General features: G+C 40.8%; 1 protein-coding gene across 1 annotated transcript in view; it reads left to right on the plus strand.

The window, feature by feature from the left end:
* The window catches only part of LOC125776632 (uncharacterized), a 220,059-nt gene that overhangs the window by 3,439 nt on the left and 189,886 nt on the right, over positions 1-26,734 (plus strand). The window lies entirely within an intron of this gene.

Raw genomic sequence — 26,734 nt, forward strand, 5'->3', positions numbered from 1 at the left:
GCCGATGTTGGCTTATCCAATACCTGGAAAGAAATTCATCCTGGATACAGATGCGAGCGCTTATGGAATTGGAGGTGTCCTGTCTCAGCTCATCGACGGACAAGAAAGAGTAATTGGGTATTACAGCAGAGTGCTCGGGAAACCAGAGAAAAACTACTGTGTGACGCGAAAAGAACTACTAGCTGTGGTGGAATGTGTAAAACATTTCCACAAGTATTTGTATGGACAACGATTCTTGCTGAGGACTGATCATGCAGCATTAAAATGGTTATTACAGTTTAAGAATCCGGAAGGCCAAATTGCACGATGGATCGAAAGATTACAGAATTACGACTTCGAAACGGAACATCGAAAGGGGATTCACCACAAAAATGCGGATGCATTATCACGTCGCCCTTGTCCACTGGAATGTAAACATTGCTCCAAATCAGAAGGAAAAGAAGGTATAATCGACGTGCGATTACTGAATATAGAACCTGAAGATGATTGGACTCCTCACCGCATCAGAATCAATCAGCTGGAGGACCCTGATCTTGCAAAGCTGGTAATGGCCAAAGAAAATGGGGTACGACCACCAAAGGAACAAATAAGTAGCGAGAGTCCAACTGCAAAAGCATATTGGGCCCAATGGAACAGCATAAACCTCGTTAATGGATACCTTCATCGTACCTGGGAAAGCGAAGATGGCAAACATTCTCGTCTGCTGATCATAGTACCGAAGTCCATGATCCCAAAAGTATTGAAAGAATATCACAATGGACCTAGTGGAGGGCACCTTGGAATAACAAAAACTATAGAGAAGATTAAACAACGGTTCTACTGGATCGGTTGTCGAGATTCCATAGCAGAATGGATAAGTAATTGCGTAGAGTGCATGGCAGCTAAAGGTCCTAAAGCCAAAAGTCGCGGTAGGCTACAACAGTACAACATGGGATCACCATTTGAACGAGTCGCAATGGATATTGCAGGTCCGTTTCCAACCAGTACGGCCGGAAACAAATATCTACTGGTTGTCATGGACTATTTCAGTAAATGGCCAGAAGTATATGCCTTACCAAACCAAGAAGCGAAGACAATAGCCGAAGCGTTCGTAGAAAATTGGATAACAAGGTTCGGAGTGCCCGTCGAATTACACTCAGATCAAGGCAGAAATTTCGAATCTTCCATTTTCCAAGAAGTCTGTACATTATTGGGCATCCACAAGACACGGACAACAGCGTTACACCCACAATCAGATGGGATGGTAGAGAGATTCAACCGAACGCTCGAAGAACATCTGCGGAAAATCGTTGATAAAGACCAACGGAATTGGGACAAGTGCATCCAGATGTTCCTGCTGGCGTATCGTTCAGCGAAGCACGAGACAACTGGTTACACGCCAGCAAAGATTATTTTCGGATCTGATCTGCGACTCCCTGCTGATCTTAAGTTTGGAACGAATCCTACAGCTGTAAGAAATGATGGAGATTATTGTTCTGCCTTAAAGGAAGAAATGAATGAATTGCATCTAATGGTAAGACAGCATACGCATCTGATGAGCAATAAGATGAAGGACCGGTTCGATCAAGCGGCAAATTCAAAAGGTTTTGAAGAAGGTGATCTGGTCCTGTTGTACAATCCACTTCGAAAGAAAGGCTTGTCCCCGAAATTGCAGACAGCCTGGGAAGGACCCTATATGGTGATGAAACGACTTAATGACGTGGTATACCGCATACAAAGAAATGGGAAAGCACGATGTAAAATGAAAGTAGTACATTTGGAGAGGCTCGCCCCATTTGGTTCAAGAGGATTTGTGCCTAATCGGGACGATTAGGCTTTAGTGGAGGGCAGTGTTACAAAAGTAGTATTAAGTTATATTTGTATTACTATATGCATCCCTGATTATGAACAATAGCTGTAGGTATATGGAATAGCATTTGTCTTGTTGTAGACATCTGGCGCCACGGCTGTCTGCTCGTCGAAACAATAGACATCTGGCGCCGCACTGTCTGCTTGTCTAGGTAAACAATTGCTGAGTCTGGCGCCGCGACTGTCTGCTTGCGTCTGGCGCCGTATAGCCGTATGTTCTGGTAATTTCCAGACGCGATATTCTAGAAGGACACGTCGGCATCAGCGAGAAGTGCGTGGCTATATAAGCCGTGGCAGCGCCAACGTAATCAATCAGTGCTAAGAGTAAACTGCTATAGTGTAGACGAGTTGTGAAATAAAGAGTTGTTGAATTAAATTAAACAGTGTTGATTTTATTTGTCAATCCAGAGATACGAACCTAACAAAGTAAACTAGCAAGCAGTAAATTCGTAACAATATATATGTATGTTAGTCGGTACTGTACTTTTTAAAAGAAAATTGTTTTATATTAAACCGTATTATTTTACTGTTTGTTTTTCCGAAACTGTGCCTTATATATGCATATATGTATATACCGCAAGTTCCGTTGTTACAGTTTTAACGCGTGTTGCAAGCTGTAAATTTTAGCTTTGTCGATACTGTACTTTTTACACCAAACAATTTTGTTTTATATTAAACAGTATTATTGCACTGTTTTTTTTTTGAAACTGTGTTTTATATATATGTATACGAGTACTGTACTTTTTGTGATACGTGACACTAGCACTTTTTAGCACGACTTGTAACTTTTTGTAAATTTTTTACCGCTTTTAGCACTTATTTCACTTCTCTTTTCCTTTAAGATTTTAGTGCTTTTTTATAACGCTTTATTTTCACTAAACGTTTTTCATGTGATTTTTTATAAATTTGGGTTTGGTTTTCACAAAAAAAGTTTCTGAATTTTTCCCACTGTAACTTTCGTTTTTTTTTTTTGCTTTTTAGAAATTTGAGTTCGATTTTCACCAAAAAAAACTTTCCTTTTTTTTGGTTTTACACTGTAGCTTTCGTTTTTTCCTTTATAGATTTTTGTACTATTTTCGCACTTTCTTTTTTTATAAAATGTATATTTTAGTATTTATTTTAAACTTCTTGCACTTTTTTTTCGTTTTTTACAGAATTTTGTACTTTTTAGTATTTATTTTAAACTTTTTGCACTTTCTTTTCGTTTTTTATAGAATTTTATACTATTTTCGGACTTTTCTTTTTTTTTTGTAAAATGTATACTTAAGTATTTATTTTAAACTTTTTCAATATTTCCGGCAATACGTTTGTTCGAATTTTTTTTTTCATTAAACTTTTTAAAATATTTTCTGCAATGCGTTTTTTCGATTTCTTTGATCTTTTGATCAAAGTTTACCCGACTGCGCCAGTTATGGTTTTGCGAAAAATAAAAAAATAAGCTTCGGCCTTTTGTTTTCCACGCAACCGTTTTTATTCGAGTGAATCTTAAGACTAAATGACAATGCTAGTTAGTTTACTTAGTCCTAATCATAGGGCTAGCTGTACTAGCATTATTTGTTAGTGTGCTTAATTCTAATATTAAGACTAACTGTACGGACATTCTTTGTACATATGTATGCTTATAGTTGAGTTGGCGTTCACATAACAGGAATACGCTCACTCTCAACTCAACTTAGCTGAATTTGGAACGTATATTTTATTATGCTAGTACGATATTAAGCACTTACTATATTTATAATTACTACGTGTTTAGAGTATGGGAATGTAACTCGCGCGACATTATAATTTCCGCTAAATGTAGTGCGCACCGAGACCATTGGTTTCCGGAAAGTGCAAAAGAACAGCTGGTACGACGAGGAGTGCCGTGTCGCAGCGGAGAGAAAACAGGCTGCTTACCTCGCAACGTTACGATCGACCACAACACTTACGGTATGGTATAGATACCGAGAGTCGAAGAGGGAAGCGAGACGCATTTGCAGACAGAATAAAAAGAGGCCGAAATGCGTAAGTACGAACAGCTTGATAAGCTGGCCGACAGGTGTAATGCTCGAAAATTCTACGAAAAGATGCGGCGACTTACAAAAGGTTTCAAAACCGTAGCATACTCTTGTAGAACCCCCAAAGGGGATCTAGTCATCGATGCCTAGAGCATACTGAAATTATGGAGGGAACATTTCTCCCTCCTGCTAAATAGCAGTGAACGTACAACGCCAGGAGAAGGCGAACCCGATTCCCCAATCGATGACGATGGAGCAGACGTTCCTTTGCCCGACCATGAAGAAGTTCGAATAGCAATTACCCGCCTGAAGAACAACAAAGCCGCGGGGGCCGATGGATTACCGGCCGAGCTATTCAAACACGGCGGCGAAGAACTAATAAGGAGCATGCATCAGCTTCTTTGCAAAATATGGTCGGACGAAAGCATGCCCAACGATTGGAATTTAAGTGTGCTATGCCCAATCCATAAAAAAAGACCCCACAATCTGCGTCAACTACCGTGGGATAAGCCTCCTCAACATCGCGTACAAGGTTCTATCGAGCGTATTGTGTGAAAGGTAAAAGCCCACCATCAACAAACTGATTGGACCTTATCAGTGTGGCTTTAGACCTGGAAAATCAACAACCGACCAGATATTCACCATGCGCCAAATCTTGGAAAAGACCCGTGAAAGGAGAATCGACACGCACCACCTCTTCCGTCGATTTCAAAGCTGCTTTCGACAGCACGAAAAGGAGATGCCTCTATGCCGCGATGTCTGAATTTGGTATCCCCGCAAAACTAATACGGCTGTGTAAACTGACGTTGAGCAATACCAAAACCTCCGTCAGGATGGGGAAGGACCTCTCCGAGCCGTTCGATAGCAAACGAGGTTTCAGACAAGGCGACTCCCTATCGTGCGATTTCTTCAATCTGCTGCTGGAGAAAATTAATCGAGCTGCAGAACTTAATCGAGCAGGTACAATCTTTTATAAGAGTGTACAGCTGCTGGCGTAGGCCGATGATATCAACACCCGCGCCGTTAGTTCTGCTTTTTCCAGACTGAACAAGGAAGCAACGCAAATGGGTCTGGCAGTGAACGAGGGCAAGAGGAAATATCTCCTGTCATCAAACAAACAGTCATCGCACTCGCGACTTGGCTCTCACGTCACTGTTGACAGTCATAACTTTGAAGTTGTAGATAATTTCGTCTATATAGGAACTAGCATTAACACCACCCACAATGTCTGCCTGGAAATCCAACGCAGGATTACTCTTACCAACAGGTGCTACTTCGGACTGAGTAGGCAATTGAAAACTAAAGTCCTCTCTCGACGAACAAAAGCCAAACTCTATAAGTCCGTCATAATTCCCATCCTGCTATATGGTGCAGAGGTTTGGACGATGACAACAACCGATGAGTCGACGTTACGAGTTTTCATTTGGAAAGGTTCTGCGAAAGATTTATGGTCCTTTGCGCATTGGCCACCGCGAATATCGCATTCGATGGAAGGATAAGCTGTACGAGATATACGACGACATTGACATAGTTCAGCGAATTAAAAGACAGCGGCAACGCGGGCTAGGTCATGTTGTATGGATGGATGAAACACTCCATCTCTGAAAGTATGCGACGCAGTACCCGTCGCGGGAAGCAGAAGAAGAGGAAGACCTCCACTCCGTTGGAAAGACCAAGTGGAGAAGGACCTGGCCTCGCTTGGAATATCCAATTGGCGCCACGTAGCGAAGAGAAGAAACGACTGGCGTGCTGTTGTTGACTCGGCTATATTCACGTAAGCGGTGTCTACGCCAGTAAAGAAGAAGAAGAAATGTAGTGCGCGATGAGGGTGGAATAACTTGTTTAAGATGTTAATAAAAAATGCCAGAAATTTTTTGCAATTAACTGAAATAATATTTAATACCGAATTCAGAGGTTAATTTAAATGTTAAATCAAAGGTTAATTAAAAAATTTAGTCTCAACTGCAACCTCTGAATGTTATTGACGGTATGCTCGTTTTTCCCATTGCCTGCTTTGCTACACTAATTGCTTTCGGTTTCCCAATTAGACCAATCAGATTGCGCCACGTCAGTTCTTGCGTAAGCAAGTAGGACTTACGAGGATTACGTGAGTCATGCTGCCAGATAGTTCGTAACATGAGTTACATAATTTTGTCGCAGATTGGCATCGTTTCCCAGGTTGCACCAAAGCAGCATAAAGTCTTTACAAATTAGGAGTAAGGGTTTTCTTTCGAACAAAAGTTCATATAAGTTTCTTGTGATGAAATGTCACTGAAATATCATTTGCAGTGTGATAGGGAATTTAACAGGGGGAGAGGTTTTGAAGATTATGGCGATGAAAATCGCACATTTAGATAAGCCACAACTGCAATGACCATAATGGTGCAAGGTATACTTAGGTGGGGAGCCTTGGTCCCACCCGTTAGCTTATTTTTTTGTTAAATACCTAAGACACACATGTAGTATATAATGTAGTATATTATAGAACCTATATGTGTGTCATCAGTATTTCACATTTTTGTTCCAAAGCAAATAGAGTTCCGTACTACAATAGCATACTACATACCATTGAAATTCAGTGGTGTTCTGCAATGTACTACGATGGATCGCATTGAACACACCCAAAGCTTTAAAGCTCATTCTGTCAAAATCATATGTTTTCGCTGCCAGCTGACAAAATAAAAAATAAATAAATTTATCAGATGTGGCGGTAAGACAAAAAATATGGAGAAAGTCCAAAAAAAAAAAAAAATATATTGGGAATGCCGCAATAAGAAATATAATTGAAGTGTGGGCACAATTTAATAACCAACTGCGTGGAGTTCGCAAAAATAGCCACATTTACTCGGCAATGAGCACGCAACTTGTAAATGAACACGGTGTTCTCCTAGCGCCAGCCGAGCTGCGAAATCGAATTAATAATTTAACAAAGAAGTACAGGTTTGTAAATAATTATACAATAATAATAAGTATGTGCTAATTTAAACATATCAGACAGGAACGGAAGGCTGTGGAGGAGCTCCGTTTAATTGGGAATTCTACCACGACATACACAAAATAATTGGCAGCTATAAATCAAATTTCACATACGAACTGGCCGACGAAAGCATTCAAAATGGTTTGTTTGAAATAGCAATTATTTTATTTTAATATTACAATTTCAATGTATGTATTATACATTTTTTATTCCACAGTTTCGGATCCATTAGATACATCGATGGCGGCATCTTCATTGACAAATGAAAGTGGACCTGAAGAAGCACCATCAACTTCGTCGGCTGCAATAAAGAGAAAGAGGAATAGTGATGAAGATTATCTCTTCTTCTTCTTCACTGGCGTAGACACCGCTTACGCGATTATAGCCGAGTCAACAACAGCGCGCCAATCGTTTCTTCTCTTCGCTACGTGGCGCCAATTGGATATTCCAAGCGAGGCCAGGTCCTTCTCCACTTGGTCCTTCCACCGGAGTGGAGGTCTTCCTCTTCCTCTGCTTCCCGCGGCGGGTACTGCGTCGAATACTTTCAGAGCTGGAGTGTTTTCATCCATCCGGACAACATGACCTAGCCAGCGTAGCCGCTGTCTTTTAATTCGCTGACCTATGTCAATGTCGTCGTATATCTCGTACAGCTCATCGTTCCATCGGATGCGGTATTCGCCGTGGCCAACGCGCAAAGGACCATAAATCTTTCGCAGAACTTTTCTCTCGAAAACTCGCAACGTCGACTCATCGGTTGTTGTCATCGTCCAAGCCTCTGCACCATATAGCAGGACGGGAATTATGAGCGACTTATAGAGTTTGGTTTTTGTTCGTCGAGAGAGGACTTTACTTTTCAATTGCCTACTCAGTCCGAAGTAGCACCTGTTGGCAAGAGTAATCCTGCGTTGGATTTCTAGGCTGACATTGTTGGTGGTGTTAATGCTGGTTCCTAAATAGACGAAATTATCTACAACTTCAAAGTTATGACTGTCAACAGTGACGTGAGTGCCAAGTCGCGAGTGCGACGACTGTTTGTTTGATGACAGGAGATATTTCGTCTTGCCCTCGTTCACTGCCAGACCCATTTGCGTTGCTTCCTTGTTCAGTCTGGAGAAAGCAGAACTAACGGCGCGGGTGTTGAGACCGATGATATCAATATCATCGGCATACGCCAGCAGCTGTACACTCTTATAAAAGATTGTACCTGCTCGATTCAGTTCTGCAGCTCTAATAATTTTCTCCAGCAGCAGATTGAAAAAGTCGCACGATAGGGAGTCGCCTTGTCTGAAACCTCGTTTGGTATCGAACGGCTCGGAGAGGTCCTTCCCCATCCTGACGGAGCTTTTCGTGTTGCTCAACGCCAGTTTACACAGCCGTATTAGTTTTGCGGGGATACCAAATTCAGACATCGCGGCATAAAGGCAGCTCCTTTTCCTGCTGTCGAAAGCAGCTTTGAAATCGACGAATAGGTGGTGAGTGTCGATCCTCCTTTCACGGGTCTTTTCCAAGATTTGGCGCATGGTGAATATCTGGTCGGTTGTTGATTTACCAGGTCTAAAGCCACACTGATAAGGTCCAATCAGTTTGTTGACGGTGGGCTTTAATCTTTCACACAATACGCTCGATAGAACCTTGTACGCGATGTTGAGGAGGCTAATCCCACGGTAGTTGGCGCAGATTGTGGGGTCTCCTTTTTTATGGATTGGGCATAGCACACTTAAATTCCAATCGTTGGGCATGCTCTCATCCGACCATATTTTGCAAAGAAGCTGATGCATGCTCCTTATCAGTTCTTCGCCGCCGTGTTTGAATAGCTCGGCCGGCAATCCGTCGGCCCCTGCCGCTTTGTTGTTCTTCAGGCGGGCAACTGCTATTCGAACTTCGTCATGGCCGGGCAATGGAACGTCTGCTCCATCGTCATCGATTGGGGAATCGGGTTCGCCTTCTCCTGGTGCTATGTGTTCACTGCCATTCAGCAGGCTGGAGAAGTGTTCCCTCCATAATCTAAGTATGCTCTGGGCATCGGTGGCTAGATCACCTTTGGGGGTTCTACAGGAGTATGCTCCGGTCTTGAAACCTTCTGTAGGTCGCCGCATTTTTTCGTAGAATTTTCGAGCATTACCCCGGTCGGCCAGCTTATCAAGCTGTTCGTACTCACGCATTTCGGCCTCTTTCTTCTTCTGTCTGCAAATGCGTCTCGCTTCCCTCTTCAACTCTCGGTATCTATCCCATCCCGCACGTGTTGTGGTCGATCGTAACGTTGCGAGGTAGGCAGCCTGTTTTCTCTCCGCTGCGACACGGCACTCTTCGTCGTACCAGCTGTTCTTTTGCACTTTCCGAAAACCAATGGTTTCGGTTGCAGCTGTACGCAAGGAGTTTGAAATGCCGTCCCACAGTTCCCTTATACCGAGTTGTTGACGAGTGCTCTCAGAGAGCAGGAGTGCAAGCCGAGTAGAGAATCGTTCGGCTGTCTGTTGTGATTGCAGCTTCTCGACGTCGAACCTTCCTTGTGTTTGTTTTCGTGCGTTTTTTGCTGCACAGAGGCGGGTGCGAATTTTGGCTGCAACAAGATAGTGGTCCGAGTCGATGTTAGAACCACATCTAAAACACTGGAGACGTGTCTTCCGTCTATCACAACATGATCGATCTGGTTGGTGGTTTTTCGATCCGGAGACAGCCAGGTAGCTTGATGTATCTTCTTATGCTGGAATCTAGTACTACAGATAACCATATTTCGGGCCCCGGCGAAGTCGATCAGCCTCAACCCATTTGGGGATGTTTCCTCGTGGAGGCTGAATTTACCGACCGTAGTGCCAAAGATACCTTCTTTGCCCACCCTGGCATTGAAGTCGCCAAGCACGATTTTGACATCGTGGCGGGGCATCTCTCATAAGTGCGCTCCAAGCACTCATAAAAAGCATCTTTGGTCACATCGTCCTTCTCTTCCGTCGGGGCGTGGGCGCAAATCAGCGATATGTTGAAGAACCTCGCTTTGATGCGGATTGTGGCTAGACGTTCATTCTCCGGAGTGAATGAAAGTACTCGGCGACGGAGTCTCTCTCCCACCACGAATCCAACACCAAACTTGCGCTCCTTTATATGGCCACTGTAGTAAATGTCACAAGGACCTACTCGTCTCTGTCCTTGTCCCGTCCATCGCATTTCTTGGACGGCGGTGATGTCAGCCTTTATCTTTACGAGGACATCTACATACCAGCTGGGCAGCGGCACCTTCCCAATTAAGGGACCGGACATTCCAGGTGCATGCCCTCAAATCATAGTCCTTATTTCGTTTGCCATGGTCGTCATCAAAAAGGGGGTCTCTCATCCGAGGCTGTGTTTGCTTTTTCATTGGGGGTGTTTTTTTTACGTGGCGAGTCCCAAACCCAGCGCACAACCCTAAGTAGGGGATATTTCGCCTTCTCACTTTAGCTCGCCTTCAAACGGATGTTCTTAGGCTACCCAGAGGATACTTGGTCAAAGACCGGAAGTCGTGAGCTGCTTGAGTCATATGTAAAAGAATCGTTTCTGGCCACTCCCAAGTGAATGGCGATCAGAGAACTTTCCTCACTTGCGTGAACTTCTACACATGACTCCATCCTCCAATGAAGATTATCTCAAACTGGCTAAAAAAGAGCAAAAGATGATGGAAGCTTATTTCAATAAATCTTTGGAAAATGAGGAAAAGGCGCTCAAATTGATGGAGCAAACCAACGCCGTTCTTATGGCTATGTTAAATAAACATATGTAAATAAAAAATATCAATTCTTTGTGAAAATTACAAATAATATTTACCGTGGATAAAATGTGTCATAATTGCCTGTCGAATTTCAATTCCGTAAATGATTTCTTGTCTGTCTATGTGTGCTCTATGAGGTTGCCTTCCGCTATTTCCAGCGTTTGCTTGTTGAATCCATTGCAGATTGACAGTGTCATTTCTATTGTTGCATATGTTATGAATAATGCAACAAGATTTTATAACAAGGTTAACATTTTTTAAATTAATTTCCAGACCTCGACCAATTTGTCTGAAGCGAGCCTTTAGCGAGGCACGATGAAATGCGTCTGGTTAATATTTTTTTACTTTCTGGTTGATTAACAGAAAATGGAAATGGTTTCATAACGTATTTAGACTGTTTGAATGCTGAATCTCCTATAAGAAGTATCGGCACCTCAATGCCTTCGATTGTTTTTGCTTATTTTTTAAAAATTTCGTTATCGGAATGACAGTTTTTCAAAGCCGACTGCTCAAATAATGTGGAGTCATTGCTTCGTCCTGGTGTACCAACATTGATATAAGTAAATCTGCATCTATAGTCTACTGATGCAAATAAAACCGTCGAGTACTCGAGTATTTCAATGTGGCACCCATCTATTGCGCCATAACATTGCGGGAATCCTAAATGTTCAAAACCATAGACTATTTCATTCACTTTCACATCATTCGGCGCATCGAATACTTCATTCTTAAACACTCTGCATATTTCTTCGCAAACTTGTACCACTATTGCTCCTACTGTTGTGCGACCGATTCCAAAAGACTACCAACTGTTCTATATTCTGCGGAAGAAGCTAACGTGTATAAAGCGACAGCAATTCGTTTTTCAAGTGGTAAGGCGTTACGCCAATAGGTATCCTTTTTGCGCACATTTTTTAATGCGTCCACTAAATAAAAAAACGTCTCCCTGCTCACTCGGAATGCATTTTTAAATTTTTCCTCGCCTAATAGCTGAACATCCCTTTCCCAGAATCGAGAATTTTCCACCTATTAGGTAAAAAATTCTTTATATCGTCGGCTTAACGTGCAAAGGTGCTAAGTCCACTTATGGTCAAAATTGATATTTTGAAGAGATTCGATAGATAAATATAAAACACATCAGCTACAAAAAAAAATAAAAATCAAATAATTTCAATAAAAACTATTTATTTTTTATTTTTAGGATGAATTTCAATTCAATGGATAGTGATAAAAGCAGTAACGAGCATTGCAGCGATTATGGCAATGACGCAGATGATGGAGTTTTAGGACTGGTGCCTTATGGCTTTAATAGCGATTCGGATGAATCACTTGACCTTCTTTCTAAGTCACAAACGCGCAAAAGCAGAGGAAAAATGGTTAATCCAGCTTCGTTCGCAGCAAAAAATAAAAAACAGAGAGAAAATGGGAAACTTTATCTGGGGAAAAAGAAAGAGAATGGCCTGTGGAATCATCGAAGAGTTAGAAATGCAAAAGTCATTGGAGAGCGATGTAGCTGTAAAAAAGCCACTAGTTCTGTTGCTCTCCACTGTGCAAAAATTACTGAATACCAAAGACAAGCATTGTTTAAACAATTCTGGCAAATGGACTGGAAAGAGAAACAGACACATAAGTCACATTGATTCAAGTAACAACTCCTGCAAGAATGCGAAATCGCAAAGATAAACACAAGAGCAGAAGGAGTCGAACATTTCAATACCATGTAAAGTGTTAAAGTTTGCAGAACATTCTTCTTGAACACCTTTAGCATTGGCAGACGTACGGTGGTAAATTGGGTTAAGCAGCCTACGATTTCAAGAAACACTACACAGAACGCACCACAACAAAATTGTAGCATTGCACATTGAATCTCTAAATTCGTTTTTCAATTCTATGCCAACCATGGAATCACATTACTGCAGTGCAACAACTCAAAAAAAATATCTTTTGCCAGAATGGTCGTCAAAAAAACAACTCTTCGAGTTTTACGTAGAGGATTGGTGTAATGCACATGGAAAACCCGCACTCTCTATTTCAGCATTTTATAACGCCTTTGCGGATCAAAAGCTTGGTCTATTCTTCCCTAAAAAAGATCAGTGTGAAATCTGTGCGCGACATACTGTGAGAGATATTTTGGATGACGTCTACAATCTTCACCAGGCAAAAAAACATGAAGCTACGGAAGAGAAACAAAAGGACAAAATCGGAGAAACCTTGGCACCAAAATCCCAAGTAAGCAGCCTTTATTACCGCACGAAGTTGCAAGTCCACAATTTGGTGTTTTACAATTTGATAAATCATGATACTTATTGCTTCATATGGAACGAAGTAGAAGGTGGATTATCTGCCGAAGAATTTGCTAGCATTTGGGTGTACTTCATCGAGAATAAAATAATTCCAAATCTTACCGAGAATGCAGCTGCTATGAAAATTATTCTTTATAGTGATGGATGTACGTACCAGAATAGGAATGTTTCTATGAGAAACGCTTTGCTCAATACATCTATTAAACATGGCGTAATAATTGAGCAAAAAATACTAGAAACGGGGCACACCCAAATGGAAGCTGACAGCGTACATTCAGTTATCGAGCGTGTTATTAAAGACCGAATTGTTAATGTACCAGCAGAGTATATTCAAATATGTCAGAATGCTCAAAAGAAACCTACACCTTATATGGTAGAGTATTTGTATCATACTTTTTTCAAATGTTTCAATGGCATACAATTTTTAAAAACAATTCGCCCAGGTCGCGGAAAGGGTGATTAAAATACACACCGGAAAGGGAAATATTTTATAAATTGCGTTTTCTAGAGCCATGGAGCTATTTACAACAAAGAGTGGACAGAAGGGTTGTGTCAACGGATTGGTCTAATTTGCCACAGCTTCACCAAGAAAGAAGAAAATTAACAGCAAGAAAATACGCAGATTTGCAATATTTAAAAACTTCTTTGCCAAGAGACTACCATCAATATTATGACGACCTGCCACATGAGTGATATCTTCTTATTTTTAAAAAACTGCAATATTTCTTTTTCGAAAATGTGCTAAGTCCAATACATCCAAGTGCAAATAACTCCAGAAAATGTGCTAAGTCCAAAAAAGGCCTATATAAAGGCGCTCATTAAATTTTTTATTATATTTTTTTTTGTACTTAAATGAAATATCACAGTTGACAAAACTGCGTTAGAAAAATAAAAAAAAAAATTTGAACTTCAATTTTTATTCAGTTTTTTTTGTTTTATTTAATAATTCAAAAATGGCACTTAGCACCTTTGCACGTTAAGCCGACGATATGTTAAAAACTACCTGTTTAATATTTACCATTGACCAGCAAGTTCGATATCTTTTTAAAATTTTTTTTCTAACGCAAGCCTGATATATTTTTTGCTTGATTTGAAAGCCCTAAGAGCTAATGTAAAATATTTATTTTTTTTCTCCGATAATACAATATTTTTTGGTAGTTTGCGGTTATCACTTTGGTAACGTCCATTTTCATTTTATATATTTAAAAAAAATTACGTTAGCTGTTGAATGTACTAGGTAGACGTTCTAGATGTGTGTCACTATGTTGGTGTATGGTTTCATGAGCTTTCATTGTAGTACAAATAGTAGTACGGAAAGCCCATGTGTGTCTTGGGTAAAAGACTGATGCAAAGGGGATGCCTCAATAAATATATTCTTAAAGCCATTTTCCAACTTCCAAATATGGGGCTAGTTCCTTGCCATTTTGTTTGTGACCCGGATACCAATTTTCAAAATTTAGCTAATTTGTTAGGTGTTTAAATATCACGGCCTCTTTTCAACGTTAATGTTAAGAAAATTTGTTTTTTTACGATAGCCCCCCTTTTTTAAAATGTAGTCGAAACTGTTCACAAAATATGAAAAATAAAGTTGATTTTATAAATAGTCGCGTATGTTGGTCAGGTATAGTCTATTTTTATAAACAGGACTCTAAGTCGAGTTATCGGTGTTGCCATAAATTAACCGATGCTCATATTTACCCTAATACCTTCCCAAAAGTGAAGATTAAACTCGCATCTCAAGTGTTAAGTAATACGGTCACTTCAGGTATGCTTTCTCTTTACAGCTCGGGCGCCTTAAGCTCAAACAGTATGAGCTTTATTAATACCGCGGATTTCGTTTATTTTTTCAAAAAATTATTCGATATCTTTAATAGCAGTTTCACTGTGGTCATTGCACCCACTAAAAAAGTTTTTATATGTTCCCCAGTGCAAAACCAGTTTTTAGATGAGCAGAAAATGTTTTAAAAACAATTCGGATCATAGATGAGATAGGAAACAACACAACACATAATTTCAATTTGTCAAGGGGTGGTTGATTAACGTTAATAGTGTAAGACGATTGTGGCGATTGTTGTCACACTCAGGATGCCCCTAGAACCCGAAGCCACATTTATTTCAGAACATAGCCATAACGTTCTTCTTAATGTGTGCAATGATTTTGTTTTAAGTGACCTTTCATTGGCAGGATTTCCAGGACTTACCACAGCCCGAACACTTCATTGTTGGATCCATTATATTAGATAGTAGTTTAGAAGTTAACTTTTTAAAAGAAAATGTTTCTAATTATTTTTGCAGCTACCTTTATTTGAAAATTTTTAAAATGGATACATGCATCCTACCATTACCTTATTTAGGAGATGAAATTCCTTTAGATGAATTCATCTTCATACACCAAAACCAGATCGATAAATGCAACTTAGTGAAGTCGTATGAAGAATTTATTGCATTTTTTAATAATTTAGAAATAAAATTTTTTGAGGAAGTTGACAGAAATTGTCATAAAATAGGATTAGGAGAAATTATTTTTGCTAAATTAAAAGATATTAAGTCCTTCTTGTGTTGTGAAAACTGTGACCCAAAGGTAGTTATTGCTCTATTTATTAGAATTAGAATTTATTTTGTAACAAAATTTTTTAATAAAGATTTATCTCTACTCTACTTTAAGAATATGTGAATGTTGTGTGTTTCACACTTGTAGTCGTTTTCTTCCTTGTTTAGTGGTTACAATGAGCTAAATATTCACTATTAAAAAAAAAATGTTAAACATTTTTTCTTTGTCCTGGAATATCGCCATTCGTTTATTTACTTGTTTCAATTCAATTTAATAAATTTTTACGATCCGGTTTATTAAAAACTTAAGTGGATTTTTTTGATCGAAAATGGAGGATTTTAAGTTATGTATTTCTGATTTATTCGAATATATCGATGAACATATATGGAAACAATCTCAAGATTAGAAACGTGGAGAGACTGCTCCATCTAATTCAAAAAAACCCGAGGAAAAGCAGGAGCAATTGTTAAAAATGCACCATTAAAAAATGATGGTTTCCTGATGGCATGGAGGGACCAGATATCACAGTACAAAAAAAAACGAGTTCAAGTCATCGCGCATTAAAAATTTAATCCAACCTACCCCAGACAACCCTAGAAAGTGGTATTTATCTAAATACAGAGAACACCTTCAGAGGATCGTCAATAGTTGTCTCACAAACATGTACAATGTATACATAGACCGTAGTCGTTGGGATCTCATCTTAATCTTCTTATGTATGTGGATTAAAACTACCCAGAACCCCACTTAATCAATTTGAGGACACCCTTAAAGATAACTCGGAAATACTATGATGGAAAACTTTCGGTGCGTTTCTGTTAGAGGCACCAGTTTTTCAAAAAAACCTCAAGACATTGACAGTTGTGAATTATGTAGAACACAACATTCCATTCGAGAATGTCCAAAGTTTTTGAAATGAATGTTGACACGCGATTAGCCACAATAAAACATATGGTTATTGTTTCAATCAGTGCTGTGTATAGATTATTTGTGTATTGATAAGTGATAATATGATTTAAATTCGCGAAAACGAACATTTATATACTAAAATACATATGTACATATACATATGTATGTATGTATATTTGCTTTAATTATTAAAAGTTTCGATATCATGTTAAAAGACCAAGCGGTCCCACATGTGCTCATATACATATAATTATGTGTGCATGTAAACAAATATGATACCATAGGGATAATGTTTGTAAATTTGTCTAGATACAGTACATATGTATGTAAATATGTACACTCAATGCTTCATGCGAAATCTCCGTTGACACTGATGTGCTGAACACAAAACGACGACAGACGACAAACGACAAACGACATCTGTCAAATATTACACACGTTCTTATGGACACTTATTTTGACGACGACACGAATACACGACTGTAGGCCGATAGTTGTCATTCTCCCTAACTCCTACTTGCCAACGACAGTAGAATGGAAGAAGAGAGATGAGGAAGAGTGGAGATGCCACTAATATGTAAAATGTAAAATTATTCACAACTCTTACAAACTTGACGTTATTTTACAAATAAAAGCATAAAATAGCTCTATTATATCATTTGTAATAACAATTGATAATTTAAAATAAAAATATATACCTATTTACTTATTTCTTGCATAAAAAATTTAGCCACAACGAAATTGTGTACATGCAAAATGGAGAGATGCGTTGTTGCTGGACAGCTGTGTTGTTTTGTTTTCATTTCACTTTCGTACTGTCGTTTGTCGTTTGTCGTCAACGAATCAATCTGTCGACAAAGCATTGTGTTGTTGGTAGAAAATCCGAGCTGTGCCGAAACAATAAGCAAACGATCGTCTATTGTTACCGCTTCCCTTGCCGCGCTAACAGCTTCGCCACAAACTTGCGTAAATTTGTATGAATATATACGTATGAGCTTGCATACATATCGACGCAGATTTTTGCAAGCCGCGTAAAATACAGTCAATCCCGGTTATGGGCCACAATCAAAGATAAAGATTTTTGTGGTTTGTTAAAAATAAAAACTTAATATGGTACATAAGCGACTGCGGATACTTAACCGAGTCGTACTTAAAACAATGGTTTGAATGTATTTCAAACAACAAACCGTGAGATGCAGCAAGATATAGGCAGTTAAGAGGGATGATTTTCATTTAAGCGGAGTACTACTTAACCGGGACTCACTGTACACATAACTGAGAGGAATAATGTATATTTTCTTTGATACATTTCTTGACTTGAAAATCGACAAATAAACTATGTTGTCACATTTTCCTTCTCATACAAATATCAGAAATTGTTCAAATTATGATTTTTAGCTTTTGCCACCGTAGCGAAAAGACACTTGTAGGCAAAGGCATGCTCGGGGGGATGTAATGGTGTTTGTTTTTATGAATGAAGCAAGTTTGCCTGTTGAAAGTGCGCTTGCCTTCATGAATGGAAATATTGTTGTTGTGTATTTTTCTACAAATTTGGGAATCGACTATTTGGCTGCCATATTGGCTTGTGACGCTGCTGATGCTACTATTTCAAACGATTGTTGTTTTTGTAAAGCAAAAAAAAAAGTTCGCGAAAGCGAACATAAACACATATGGTCATGATACATATGCATATAAGTTTTGAATGATAAAATGTACGATTAATGTACATTTATCACTATTGTAATATATTTAATTTTTTTAATAATATTATGATAGTTTGTTTTATACCTAACTACATATATAATACATATATATAATAAGCACAAAAAGAATTCATACGAATACACATGTTTGCATATAAACGTATACAAATATAAGCAAAAGAGCGAACATACGTCTGTTAGAGCAATACATATATAGTTTTGAGCATAATTTTTATTTCGCGCTCAGCTCTGTTCAAGCGAAAATGTTAAAATTTCTCCTGCTAAGCTGGCTGTGGTGAAAATGGACCATCTCGACCGAGTTAGCCAAAAATATTTTTACGATCTCCCCGCCGTGAACCTTCTCTATGATAGACGTCCTCTGCTATTCTTTTACGTTCTCTGCCTGTACTAGGCTAGCCTAAAAGTATACATCGAAATTGGTAAACGTTTCATCTGGTAGTTGCCACATATATAATATAATTATTTATTTATTTTTACTAACTATTGGCTAACTAACTCACTATTACCGGTGAAAACCACACAGTTAAAAATGAAGAAACGAAATATGAACCGCGGCCTTCACCTATTATGATTTCAAATATCTCTAATTATAAAGAACTAAATAACCTAATTAAAGATAATACGAAGGGTTCATTTGTATTTAAACTATTAAATAACGACATTCATAAGGTAAGCGTTACATCAAGTGATGACTACAGATCAGTGACAAAAATGTTGTCTGCGTCGGGAAATTCATGGTATTCCTTTGAAGACAAACAAACACGTCCAATAAAGGTTATGATTAAAAATCTCCACCATTTGTGCAGCATTAGTGATATTATCGCTGATTGAAAAGAAAAAGGTTTAAATGTTATGAACGTCGTAAATAAACTCAAGTGGAAAACACGAGAACCTGTAATGAAGACATCAAGAAAATTTATGAAATGAAACGCATTCTTCACACTGTTGTTCTCATCGAGCCTGTTAGGAATTCTAAACTTATTCCAGGCATTTGCACATCAAGAACTTCTGTGGCAAAATGTCAAAGTGCGTTAAATGCGGTGGTAAGCACAAAACCATCGAGTGCTAAAAAACAAACTCAGAAAAACCAAAATACTGTAACTGTGGCGAAAGCCATCCGGCAAACTACAGAGGATGTATTGTTGCCAAGGAGCTTCAAAGTATTTGTAACAAAGCCTTGAAGAAACAAAAAGTTTCCACAAATTTGCCCAGTACATCAAATAATCTACACATTAGTAATAAAAGTACTGTCAACAAGCAGAATCATGTACAGACGAGTAAGCTCACTTTTTCTGAAGTATTGAAAAACAACTCAAACGTGGTGAACGAAAAACAAAACACAAAGATTACCAAAGACCTACTAACTCAAATCCTTGAGAAGTTAAATAAACAAGAAAAATTCAATAACGATCTTTGCAGCCGTTTGGATAACCTCGAAAAAATAAAAATAAAACAAAATCTAAGGCATGAATGGTGCTCTCCGAGTTATGACATAGAATGCAAATGGACTATTAAAGCATCAGAAGAGCTTCTACTTATTTTACAAAAAGAGAAAATAGATGTATGTCTAATATCCGAAACTCATTTTACGAGACACGGCCATATAACTTTCCAAAATTACGAAATCCATCATAAAATCCACCCTAGTAATTGTGCGAGGAGAGGCACTGCCGTTATTGTTAAAAACAGCATTAAACATTATGAGGATAGAAAAAACAGTACGCACAATATTCAAACCACAAGTATTACATTAAAAGCAATGAACCAACCCTTGTCAATTACTGCAATATATTGCCCGCCGAGATACAAAATCCTCGTGGAAGAATATAAAAAAATTCTCAATATGCACAAACACAAATTTATTATGGGAGGCGACTTTAATGCTAAGCATGTTTACTGGGGATCGCGCCTAACGACAGCTAAAGGGTGAGACTTATTCCAGGCAGCTCAAGAAACCGGGTGTGAGTTTGTATCGATCGGAACACCAACTTATTGGCCAACGGACACCAACAAAATACCAGATGTAATAAACTTCTTTATAATTAGGAAAATATCTCGAAATTTCATAGAAATAGAAGGTGGGTTAGATCTAAGCTCTGATCACTCCCTATTATATTTAACAGTAAGTGAAACAGTAATTAAAAAAGATACTAGTCTGAAGTTATACAACAAAAATAGGGACTGGACTTCGTTCAAACAAATACTTCAGACTAAAACAAATTTACGAAAGAAATTCAACAAGCAGCTTGGGAAAACACTCCGGAGTTAAAGCGGGAAATTATAGGTGCAAATTACCCTAAAGAAATAAAAAATCCTTCTAATTAAGAAAAAAAAGTTACGACGGAAATGGCAACAAACCCGCTCACCTCGAACGAAAAATTGCTCATATTAAGAATGAGTCAGTTAATAAATATTTATCTCAACTATCCGCTGACAAAAAAGATTATTACTCACTCTGGAAAAGTACAAAGTATCTGAAACGTCCAACAAGTCACGTTGCACCACTAAAAGTTGCTTTCAATACATGGGCTAGAAGTGATTGTGATAAAGCTAATGCATTTGCAAAACACCTAGCTGAAACTTTTCGTCCAAACCAGAATAGTGAAATCGCGTTCCTCAGTAGTATTCAACGGGATCATGCAACAATCCCAGCAATCACCATTTGTGAACTTAAAAGTGAAATTAAAAAGCTTAAAGTTAAGAAATCAGATGGCTTCGATTTAATTACAGCTGAAGTGTTAAAGCAGTTACCATACAAATGTTTACGGAAGCTCACCTATCTTTACAATATAGCAATCCGTCTGACACATTTTCCAAGCGTTTGGAAAGTTGCCGAAGTTGTTATGGTTCCTAAGCCCAGAAAGGATCCTCACGTAGTATCGTCATATAGACCATTTCACTACTTCCACAAATCTCAAAACTTTTTGAAAAATTAATTTATCTAAGATTAAAATCGGGATGTAATGCAGGTCGCCTCCACGCTGGTGCATCCTGGGTAACGCTAAATGGCCTGCGGCCTGCACAGCCTGACAACTCCCTGAGGACTTTGGCACTGAACTGGTTTCTCTTTAGAGTAGGTAAACTTATTTGGATCTGGTAGAACCCTGGGCTGGTGGTGGCGACATTCTGGCACCTGCTGGGCTAATGTCGCAACTGCCTCCGCCTCCCGTTAAAACCCTGGCAAACGACCGCCCTCCCTTGGTCGTCGTTAAGTTGGCGTGGTAGGTGTAAGTTGAGAGTACTCCTTCTTTACGCTGGTCGGCTCTGAACGTATTGCCTCATGAGGGCGTACGTCAACTTCCGTCTTGGCCTCGTCACTGAGATAACCTTGAGACCACAAAGGCGACTACCTTCCGGGGTACGGATAGCGGCTCTGAGTGGGGACCCTTTTAGCATGGACAAGTCACCAAAAAACAAAACTAACGTCGACGGAAAGGCGACGAAAGGAGATGAGGGGATGTCGAAATCGACACCCGCATTCGTTCCAGGCGGGGCTGCTGCTCCTGTGGCGATGAAACCGTTGCTGAGTAGCTGCAGCGACAGGACAAAGACCTCAGTATTAGTCTTATTAGAGAAACCTCCCTTGGTAAGAAACCGCGAGCGGGGGTTGCGCCAACTTTTAGCGAAATCGCTAAAAGCGCTGGCGCCAGAGTACTTGGTGTGCTCGACCGTAGCAGGGAGGACAGTGCCATCTCCCACGAAGAGTGGAAGAGAGTAGCGGTGGCTATCTCTCCAGTCTTCCTCAAAGTGGTTAAGGGAAACCCGGGGCCACCCCCAAAATACGTAAGTGCCGGTTGGCACCATGGGCTGCACAAGTTGACAAGGTGTGCCGATGAAAGATTGGCCATCTTATATAAGGAGGCAGTATCTCAGTTGGGGGAGGTTTGAAAGGGAGCCAGACTGGAGGCCGTGGACAAAGCGGACCTTCCTCTTCGCCCTAGAGCTCGCGTCTGGCTTCCGGCTGAACCTTCCACTGCAAATGAGATTGAGGAAATCCTCAAATACTGCAACCCCTCACTTCCCACGCACGACTGGAGGGTTATAAGGCTGGAGAGAACCGATGAACCTTATCGGCAGGCATTGATAATGCTTAACGAGGAGTCCATCGGTCCTCTCAGCAAAACCAAGGGAGCCATCAGCTATGGTTTCGAAATAGTGGTGCTAAAGGTACTCCCAACGAATACCAGGGCTGATGGCAGCCAAGCTGCAGATTCAGGGGAGAGGGCAGACGGCGTCAGCGATGGTTAAGCGACCACGGAAAATGACCCAAACCTATCGGACGTGGCGAGTTCTGGAGGCGGTTCGTCGATTGGCGATTCCGTCTTCAGCCTCGAACAACTGTTTGAGGAGGTGAGGGTCGATCACGACATGAGCGCTGAACTGGCGCTCCTAGAGGAGAGTCTGAGGGATGAAATTCCTCCAGATTAACCTCCAACACTCAAAGACGGCCTCCGCCAATCTACTGCTTCGTCTGGAGCAAGACGAAGCCGATGTCGTCTTGATCCAGGAACCGTGGCTGACTAGTAGCGGGATCTCTGGCTTGAGGACAAAGAGCCATAAGCTGCTGACGACCAACAATGCAGGTAGGAACAGAGCCTGTATGCTGGTCAGAAATGAATTAACGGTATTTCTCTTACCTAATTTTAGCAATGCTGACATAGTAACAGCAAAATTGGAGTGCGGTACCGGAAATGTCTGGATTATCTGTGCTTATATGCTGATGATGCGGTGGAGCCGCCTCCCGTATTGCTAAGGAGGACCTTGGCGGAAGCGTCTCGGAATAGTGTCGACGTTATCATCGGCGCGGACGCCAACTCGCGGCACCCGATCTGGGGCAGCTCGGATACAAATGATGGAGGTGAATCGCTTTTTGATTTTATTGTAAGCGAAGATCTTCGCATTTGTAATAGGGGAAACTCTCCAACTTTTGTGACCGCATGCAGGGAGGAGGTTCTCGACCTCACCCTAGCCTCTCATGTGATTGCCTCGCTGATCTCAAACTGGAGGGTCCTCGGTGATCAGTCATTTTCTGATCACAGGTATATCGGTTTTAGTTTAGTCGGAGAAGGTCCGCCTAGGAAATCGTTTAGAAATCCTAAGAACACGGACTAGGAAGGCTACCGGAGGAGGCTTCGACAAACTCTTCCACGCGCACCGGGGGTGAACACATTTGGCACCGCCGATATGGTGGACGGGTGGGTCGAAGTCTTCAGCTCAGCGTGCATTTCTGCACTAGAGAGCTCATGTCCACTGAAAACACCAAAGGGCAGAGGGAAACCTCAATGGTGGACTATGGAGCTCTCGGAAATTAGGGCGTCTGGTAGACGCTTATTTAACAGGGCCCGTAAGAGTGGGTTATCTGACGACTGGGCGTTGTATAAAACAGGACTTTCGATATACAAGTCCAAAATGAGGAAGGCTAAGAGGATCTCGTGAAAGACTTTCTGCGAAAAAGTGGAGGGCTGCCACGAGTGCCCTAGATTCAGGCGCATTCTCGCTAAAAACCCAGTGCCTCTGGGTTATCTCAAGGATGTAAACCGGAGGTGGGCCCTGAGCAGTGAAGATACACTTCAGATGCTCCTTGATGCTCACTTCCCTAGCAGCACGACCCCTATAGAGACATCTCTCGGAGAGTTGCACAATGACTGAACGGCCTTTACCGACCTTCTGGATGAGCGACACTTGACATGGGCGATTAATTCGTTCAAACCGTTGAAGTCCCCGGGACCGGGGGAGCTTTCAACAATGTCTTGCCGGAGGCAGTCATAATTGCTCTAGATGTTCTTGGGGTTGAATCGAACCTCAGGCACCTCATCTTCAGTCTTCTGTGCGACAGAGTGGTCGAAACAGAATGGGGCAGCGCGCGCGGCGAAATGTGAGCAGGGGAACCCCTCCGGGAGGGGTTCTTTCTCCTCTTCTATGGATCCTGGTCGTTAACGACCTGTAAGAAACTAGAGGATCTGGGCTGTCGGGTTATTGCCTATGCAGACGATGTAGCACTTATGGTCAAAGGAAAGTTCCTTAGCACCGTATACGAGCTGACGCAGGGATATCTCGGCGTTGTAACAAAATGGGCGGTCGGAAGTAGACTCGCCATAAACCCGAATAAAACAGAAATGGGTTTATTTAGCATATGGATAAGAAGCTTTCATGGAAGCCGAATATCGAGGAGAGAGCCAAAAAGGCATCGATTACCCTATACTGCTGTAGAGGAGCTATCGGCAAAAGGTGGGGCCTCTCACCGAAGGTGGTCCTCTGGCTCTATGACACCATAGTAAAGCCTATAATGTTCTATGGAATCTTAATGTGGTGGAGGGCTTTACAGAGGACCACACTTGCTAAGAAACTCGAAAGCGTTCAACGGGCTGCGCTAATCAGCATGTGCGTTGCATTAAGGTCCACCCCAACCATGGCACTTAATGCAATTCTGAACATAACGCCCGTTGACATTGCCGGAATGTGTATGGCCGCAAAAGTGGCTATTAGGCTCAGGGAATCTGGGTTCCTAAAGGAGCGTGTTTCTGAACACTCAGATGTCCTTACAAGCTTTGACTGCATACCGGATTATCTGGATCAAGGAGTCGCCATATCAAACTCTCGCGGCTCCTTCTCTACCCATATACCGAAGAGGGAGTCATGGGTGGGCAGAAGCCGTTGTAGGATAGGGGCAGTTAGCTTTTTTACGGATGGGTCAAAGCTTGGGGGAAAGGTTGGTGGGGGGGTTTACTGTCGGGAGCTCTCCATCAGCTCCAGTTTCAGACTTCCCGACTACTGCAGTGTCTTCCAGGCTGAGGTTGCAGCCATCAAGGTAGCAGCAGATCTGCTACTCCGGAGAGTGTCCACCTTCAGTGAGGTGTCCATTCACTCAGATAGTAGAGCAGCGATACTAGCCCTGAACTCATTCACAGTGCGAGTCACTATCGGTAGAATGGGAACGGGTCGGTGCTCCGGTGTCCTCTTGTGTCCTACTACTGGATAGTTGGGCCTCGCGGATGCTTGGTCAACGTTGGGCCAGCATTGGTACTTGCGCGGTCGCAAAAGCATTCTGGCCCAAAATAGATCGCAGAAGATCTAACGATCTCTTTGCCCTCAGTAAGGCTAGCCTCTTTAGTGGTGGGGCTCTTGACGGGCCATTGCCCTATTGGCACACATGCTGTAAGTCTTGGAATCTTACCGGATGCCGTATGCTGCTTAGAAGAAGATGCGGCAGAAACAAGCAAGCCCTTCCTTCTTGACTGTCCCACATCCGGGAGGTTAAGACTTAGACACTTGGGGCCACATACCTTCAGACATCCTACCGAACTGGTGGATGTAGATATTAAATGCCTTTGCAAATTTGTATTGGCTACCAAGCGCTTTGCCGATCTGTAAGTCCGAACACGGGAGTTCTTTTTCTTTGGCATCACAAAGGACTACGTACAGTCCACGTGCGATCTTTGATCAGCCATCTAACCTAACCTAACCTAACCTAAGATTAAAATCTATAATCGACGAAAAGCAGTTAATCCCATCGCATCAGTTCGGTTTTATAAATAAGCATTCAACAATAGAACAAATTCACAGAATAACATCAGAAATAGAAAAATCCCTGGAGGAGGGAAACGTATGCTCAGCTGTATTCCTTGACGTTGCACAAGCGTTTGACAAGGTATGGTACGAAGGCCTTATGCAAAAACTAAAATCATGTCTTCCGGTTGAGTATTGTGCTCTTTTATCACCATGAGATTTTTCCGTGTAAAACAAGGAAATGAATTCTCCAAACTTAAAGAAATTGAAGCAGGAGTTCCTCAGGGAAGTATCTTAGGTCCACTTTTATATATTCTGTATACAAGAGACTTACCGTTAGCACCAAACAGTATGACTGCCACTTTTGCTGATGACACCGCAATACTAGGCGTCGAAAAAACAGCAGAAAAAGCTGCGGTAAACCTGCAACATGCGATCAACTCTGTAGTAAGTTGGACTAAATAATGGAGAATAAAACTAAACGGTGGCAAATCGGTTCATGTAAATTTTATCATACGCAAATACAGCTAAATATCTTGGCATCACGCTTGATGCTAGATTACGTTGGAAAGAGCATATTAAAATAAAAAGGATTGAACTTAATCTGAATTGTCGAAAATGAAATGGCTAATTGGGTGAAGGTCAAACCTGTCCATATATAACAAATTACTTCTTTATAAACAAATAATCAAGCCGGTGTGGTAATATGGTGCGCAACTGTGGGGGTGTGCCAATGATGGCAGTATTAATATTATACAACGTTTTCAAACAAGGTGCTAAGAAGTATTGTAAATGCTCCCTTGGTACTGCAGAAATACTGATATTCATCGAGACCTAAGGATGAATACAGTCGTCGAAGAAATAAGGAGTCAGGCAGATGCCCACTACAAAAGGCTTAATGCACATGTGAAGGAGGAGGCGAGAAATCTTCTTTTAGACACATGCCGCTCTAGTCGATTATGTCGAAAAAAACCACATAGCTTAGTTGGAAACTAAAATATAAAGGAATTAATTACTTACCATCTTTGTATGAATATTACTATTAATTTCTATGTAATTTGTTGTAAGTTATTCAAATCAAACTGCTCGTTAGTTTTGAAACTAGTTGTAGTGATATCAAACATTGTTAAAGTTTTAAAAACGTTTATAATAAAAAAAAAATGTTTCAATTGTCTTGAAT

This window comes from Bactrocera dorsalis, chromosome 2 (genome assembly GCF_023373825.1).
Source record: "Bactrocera dorsalis isolate Fly_Bdor chromosome 2, ASM2337382v1, whole genome shotgun sequence".
NCBI lineage: Eukaryota > Metazoa > Arthropoda > Insecta > Diptera > Tephritidae > Bactrocera > Bactrocera dorsalis.